Raw genomic sequence first — 6,652 nt, 5'->3', positions numbered from 1 at the left:
AGAACTACATCTCCTCTTCTCTAGCTCCCAGAAGCTGTAGCATGTGCATTGACCCACACCCTACCAACACTGTCTCAGTAAATGGGCTAAACCAGGTTGTGAGTAACTAACAGGCCTCAAACTCATCAGTGAGTTAGGGGGAGGTGGGTCTACCCCAGGCATGTGAAGACCTCCCCTGGTGGAATGGGTGGATGAGAACAGTTTATTCCAGTGGCCACGAAGGCAGCTGAAGCAGATGCTGTAGAGTCCTCATAGCTTGATCAGACATTGAAGATGCTTTCCCAGGCCATTCATTGCCAGCCATCTTGCTACTTACTTCGATGACTCTGGAAGAGAGATCGAGGCTGACAATGGTGCAATTCTTCCTCACTTAAATCTAATTCATGCATGAATCAAGACATCACCCTGTGATGTCATTGGACCTCTTAAAAAATGAAGAACAAGCAACAACAACCCTTGAAGTATGCTTTGGACCTTTGATTCCCCTCACTATCCTGGTCATCTCTTCTGCACATTTGAGCCTTAGAAATGTTCTCCTTATAATGTAGGTGCCAGAATGAAAACCAAAATTCTAGGTGTGGTTAATTAGGAGAGAGTAGAGTTGGACTGTAACCTTCCTCATTCTTGACACTTTTATTGATAATGTGGGCAAAAAAAATCCCATCAGCCTTTATTGCTCCCATATCATACTGTTGACCTAATTTGAGCTTGCAGTCCACTTACAGCCCTTGGTCTTTCAGAACAATTGTTGTCCACACTTGCCCCTTCATGACTTGAGAAATTAACTGAAAAAAAAAATGACATCCAAAACAACCTCAGTGCAGGAAATTTACTCATCTCTATTCAATTTCATTTTACTTAGATTTGGCTTAATATTCAAGCCAGTCATTCTTTTTTGTATGCCAGTTGTGTATTAGCTACCCATCATTATGATTCTCAGGTTTCATAAGCCTGACATCTTTGTCTTCATGCATGCCATTGATGGAAATATTGGAGCCAGGGACAGTTTCCTGGGGGTATTTCACATCTTTTAGCCTCTCATCACAGTAGGTATGCTTATTTCCTCCCTCCTAACTTGATTGATCAACTTGTTCAATGGCACTGTTTGCGCTTTCAAAGGCCCGCTCCTCACCAGCATCCTTGCCCCCACTTAACCCTATTCTTCTCCCCAACCATGACTATCCCCCTTCTGTTTATATGAATTTATTCTCCTATGTTTCTGCTCAACATTCCTGTAACTTTCCAAACCATGATAACTTTCCCTAGCCACCATTCCCTTTATGTTGTCTCTCCTTGTTAAAATATGTTTCTTGAAGGCAGGGACTGTCTTTGCTTTTTATATTTGTATCTTCAATACAGTATGGTTCTTGGTACATAGTAAAAGCTGGAAAAATACTTTCTCATTCATTCATTCTAACTTGAGATTTCTTTCTATGTTGACATTGATCCCTTAATATCCATTCTTTGGATATTGGGTCTGAACCAGCCCCAAACTTGCTTAACTGTACTTCTTGCTCATACTTCTCCCTATTGTCCATAAAGGTATCATGATTCACTTTGTCAAGTGCCTTCTTGAAATTCATCTCTACTGTGACTGTGGCATTCTCCTGATCCACCAGTCTAACAACCCTGACCAAAAGGTAAATAAAGTTAGTTGAGCATGATCTCTTCTTGACAAAATCATACCTTTAACTATTTTTTCTTTTTATTTGTTCTGTTTCCTTTTATGTGTCTTTGTTACCTTTACCATTAGAATTTAAGTTACTTGAATAAAGAAAAATGAACAAATTATACCTATCCAGAAAAAAATCCCCCAAACCCACAACTTATATTTCTAGATTTCATAAACCACCTCTTTAATAAGACTTATAAAATTTTTCTGTAGAATATATATATATATATATATATAATATTTCCTATATAGAATACTTTTCTATAGAATAAAGTTCATTGGTCTATATTTTAAACAATCTATTATCTTCCCCTTTTTGAAAGACAGTACAACATTTGCCCGTTTCCCGTCTTGGGGCTTATCCTCTGTTTCCATCAATTTTTGAAAGGTTTCAATGGTGTCCAACAATCAATTCTACACATTTTTTTAGTACCCAGGCATGTAGTTTATTCAAATCTTGTAATCTGAACTCATTGAAAGCAGTTATATGCTCTCTTATTTTAGGTTTTAATTTAAGAGGTAGTGTGGTATGATAGAGTACTAGAACTGGAATCAGGATTGGTATGGGTTCAAATACTCTGAAACTGTTGGATAATGTGTGCCACTTAATCTTTCTGAGCCTCAATTTCCTTATCTATAAAATGGGAATAATATCTGCAGCATATATCTTGCACAGCTTAGTTATAAGGATTAAAGTAGATAATATGTGTAAAAAATTTTGTAAACTTATGACTTTATAACTTTTAGCTATTATTAAATTCCATTAATCACTTTAGCTTATGCTTACCAGTCAACCAAACTGTCAAGAATTTATTTAGTACCTATTACATACTAGACACTGTGCTAGGCCCTGGGGATGCAAAGACAAAAATGAAATAGTCCTGTCTTCAAGGAGCTTGCATTTTATCAGGAAAAAAATATATACACATGGAAATATATACAAGCTATTTACAAAAGAAGTACAATATAAGGATTAGGGTGGAGACAGCTGGGTGGTTTAGTGGATAGAGCACTGGGCCTGGAGTCAGGAAGACCTGAATTCAAATCCAGCCTCAGACACTTACTAGCTGTGTGACCCTGGGCAAGTCAATTAACTTCTGCTTGCCTTAATCCACTGGAGAAGGAAAGGGCAAACCCCTCCAGTATCTTTGCCCAGAAAACCCATGGACGGTATTGGCGAGCTATGGTCCATGGGATCATGAAGAGTTGGACACAACTGAACAACAACAGAGGTTTGGGGTGAAGGAGATGCTAGCATATGGGAGAAGGGATTAGGAAAGGCCTCATGTAAGAGGTAATATTTCAGCTGGACAGAAATCAGATCATTCTTATTGATGAAACAATATAAAAGCCAAATAACTTAGCCTTTCCATCATCTGCTAAAAATTTTTCTCTTGCTAGTGGTGATCCTCTTCTTTCTCTGACCTTTCTTATACCCTCTACCTACCTCCAAATATATATATATATATACACACACACTTGTGCATATACACACATATACATATATATGTGTTTATGTGTATATATGTGTGTATATGTACACGCATATATACATTTATGTGTGTATATATACATGTGTGTGCATTGTTTTTAGTATGTTTCTAAATCTCTGGCTCATTTTGGGAGTCACGGGGTAACTCTTGTATTCATCCCTAGGTACCTGCTCTTGATCCTTCTTCTTTATATCTAATTGAAATGAGATCTAGGTTAATGCAGCCTTCTATATCTCTTAGTGTCTGGCACTAGGATTTAAGAAAAGGTTATTGATTGCTTGGTTAAAAAAAAACAAAAGAGGAAATCAGTCTCATCTGCACGAAGTCTTCCCTACCAGGTACTTCTTCTGAACTCCTACAATCCTTATGGTCTGTGCCACTCATTTAGAACTGATCACACGCACACAAAACAATAACAGTACAGGGTAGCATGTGCCATCTTCTCAACTGGCTGGCACATACTTGCCCATTTCCCCTTTGTACAGGATACAGCCAGGACTTTCTCATGTTGTTATGCCCCTGGTGTGATGGTGGTGTTTGGGGTGATGGTACTATTGGTGGTAGTGGGAGGGAAGGGATAAACCCCTGCCTGCACAAGGAATTCTATGGGGCAAGTCAGTCAACCAAACTAAGGGTGGATGGGTGGGTGAGGGAGGAGGAAGAGGAGGTAAAGCGTGTATACATGAAGAGAGCAGTGACCAAGAGAAAGCAGCAGAAGAAAACTGTGAGGGGAATAGTTTTGATGTAACATCTGTGGGTACCTTGTATCTCTTAGGTTTTATGACTCTACAGCTGAATTATGAGATCTGTTTATTGATGGACTTGGTTCATACCTACAATGCCCAGCACGATACCACCCAGGTTTTTGATGATGGCATCCCTAGGTAAGGGGCAGACCAGTCTAACAGGATAATCCCTGTTCTGGACTCACAAGGTGGTCACAGGTGATGCATTTAGAATTTGCTTCCATTGCCCATTCTATAAGAGGTTGGCAATATACAGTTATCTCTTCTGCATTGTAGGGATTAGGGGCATGGCTCCCTTGTGATCTGGAAAATCCATGTAAAATTTTTGGCTCTCTTTTTATACCAGAGAAGAAATCTGAATTATGGTATTAAAAGATAAAATGTGTTGATATTATACAATACTATACATATATTTTATGCATTTCTGAGTTTCTAAACTTTTTCTGTGTCATCTGCTGGCTTGTCTGCAGCTTCTGCAAAATTCTCCCAAAATTTTCCCTTAATTTCTTATGCCTACCTATGATATATCGAAACTGCCACAGGGAAAAGGGATAATTGTATTCATTGAAGTGGAAGTATGTGTGTAGGGGTTGGTGTTGGGGGAAGGTCAAGACGAAGGAAGAAAAACCTAGATTAAGAACCTAGAATAGATGATCAGTGACCTGTGACCCCCAAGGGTGACATTTAGTTTCCTGTATTTGAGACACCTCTCTAGGACTACAAGTTAAAGAGAACTTGCTAACCTACGTTGATAGAGTTTTCTCATCTAGTTCTTTTAAAAAATAAAGTCCCCAGGTTCTGTCCTTATCCCTAGGAATGAGTACCATGAAATTGTGAAAGAACAGGACTGTATGAGTAAAATGGGATGACTCTATTTTTGATCTTGGAGTTTGCTACATGAGACACTTTGCAAAGTGAGTGACTTCAATTACTTCCCCAAAGGAAAAGGTGGAAAAAGGTAGAGTTCCTGTATCACCATTCCTTAAGATGTTTTCAGATATTGTTAAATCATAGCGTCAAGAAACATAATGTTCAGTGCTCTATGTGCACTCAATTTTGCTCTTTTCTACAGCAATGTCTAACTCTGGCCAGATGTCTTGGAAATGATTGGCCTTAAAGAGGACCAGGTAAGACCCTGGCAGAGGGCAGAACTTTTAGTATTAGCAGCGGATGAGTGGAAATTGTGAAGAAGCAAATTGAGGCTTTGATTCAAGGAAAAACTGCCAAGCAATTAGAACTATCCCAAAATGAGATGGGCTATCTCTGGAGGTAGTGAGATCCCCCTCATTGGTGGTCTTCAAACAAAAAATTAGATGACCATTTGTTCAGGTATAATGTAGAGGGTGTTCTTGTTCAGGTATAGGTTGGTTTAGATAGGCTCTGAGGTTATGGGAACATAGTTCTGAAGCTGAAAGGGACTTTAGAAATAATCTGGTGCCACCTCCACATTTTTCAGATGAGAAAACTGAAAACCAGGGAAGTTAATTTATTTGCCCAAAATCATGCAGGTAAAAATATTAGAGGAGGGATTTGAAGCCAAGTTCTTTAACTCCAGAGTTGGTAAGTGTCAGGCAGACCCCAGCCATGCTTTGCTTTATTCCTTGGCCATTTTCTCTCCTGCTGCTGAGACAAATGATTATTTCTTTCTTATATTAATAACCAATTATTGAGATTAAGATTTTTTCTTTCTTTTTCCTCATTTGGAAACAAACTCTTGTAGGTTAGTACAGCCAGTCCTTGACGGACATTCCTGACCTTGCCCCAAAATTTACCCCACCTAGACCATCTTATTTAGGTGGAATTGTTACCCTACCGAACTAGAAAAACCTTACAAAGAATTCCAACCCATTATGTTTTACTCACACTTGGGGGTGGGGTCCTTTGTCTACATTGTCCGAGGCTGGGGGTGGTCTGCAAGTAAGAGGGACATAATCAGTTATGGCCTCAGCCCCTCATTAGAATAGGTCTACCTCTCATTATAATATTCATTCTCTCATTTTTTGGGGGGGGGGCAGGGCAATGAGTGTTAAGTGACTTGCCCAGGGCCACACAGCTAGTAAGTGTCAAGTGTCTGAAGCTGGATTTGAACTCAAGTCCTCTTGAATCTAGGGCTGGTGCTTTATTCACTGCACCACCTAGCGGCCCTCTCTCATTAATTGTTTTTTTATTTTGTTTATTTATTTACTCATCTATTTACTCATTTATTTATTTATTTACTCATTCACTCACTCATTTATTTATTCATTCATTCATTCATTTATTTATTCATTCATTCATTCATTCATTTATTTATTTTTAGTGAGGCAATTGGGGTTAAGTGACTCGCCCAGGGTCACACAGCTAGTAAGTGTTAAGTGTCTGAGGCCGGATTTGAACTCAGGTATTCTTGATTCCAGGGCCGGTACTTTATCCACTGTACCACCTAGCTGCCCCCCTCTCTCATTAATTGTTAACCAATCAGTTGATTGCCCCCTGTTGGGAATACTCATTCTTCCAAGAGCATATAAACATTGAGAGGCTTCCATGATTCATCTTTTGGTTTAGGAGAGAGAACCAAATGACCATCCTTTTACTAATTATTTGCTAGCCATAATTAATGAAATGATTAATCACCCAGAAATTATGTCTCCCAAACTTTTTATATGTCACCTTTCCTTACTGGAATCATAGTCAAATCAATAACTGCTATTGCTTCTGGAAAGGTTTATCATTCTACTCCCCAATACCTCTGCCTATGATTC

Source organism: Dromiciops gliroides, chromosome 1, assembly GCF_019393635.1.
Source record: "Dromiciops gliroides isolate mDroGli1 chromosome 1, mDroGli1.pri, whole genome shotgun sequence".
In the NCBI taxonomy this organism is placed as follows: Eukaryota; Metazoa; Chordata; class Mammalia; order Microbiotheria; family Microbiotheriidae; genus Dromiciops; species Dromiciops gliroides.
The sequence above is the reverse complement of the archived record's forward strand: the minus strand, read 5'-3'. Positions refer to the sequence as shown.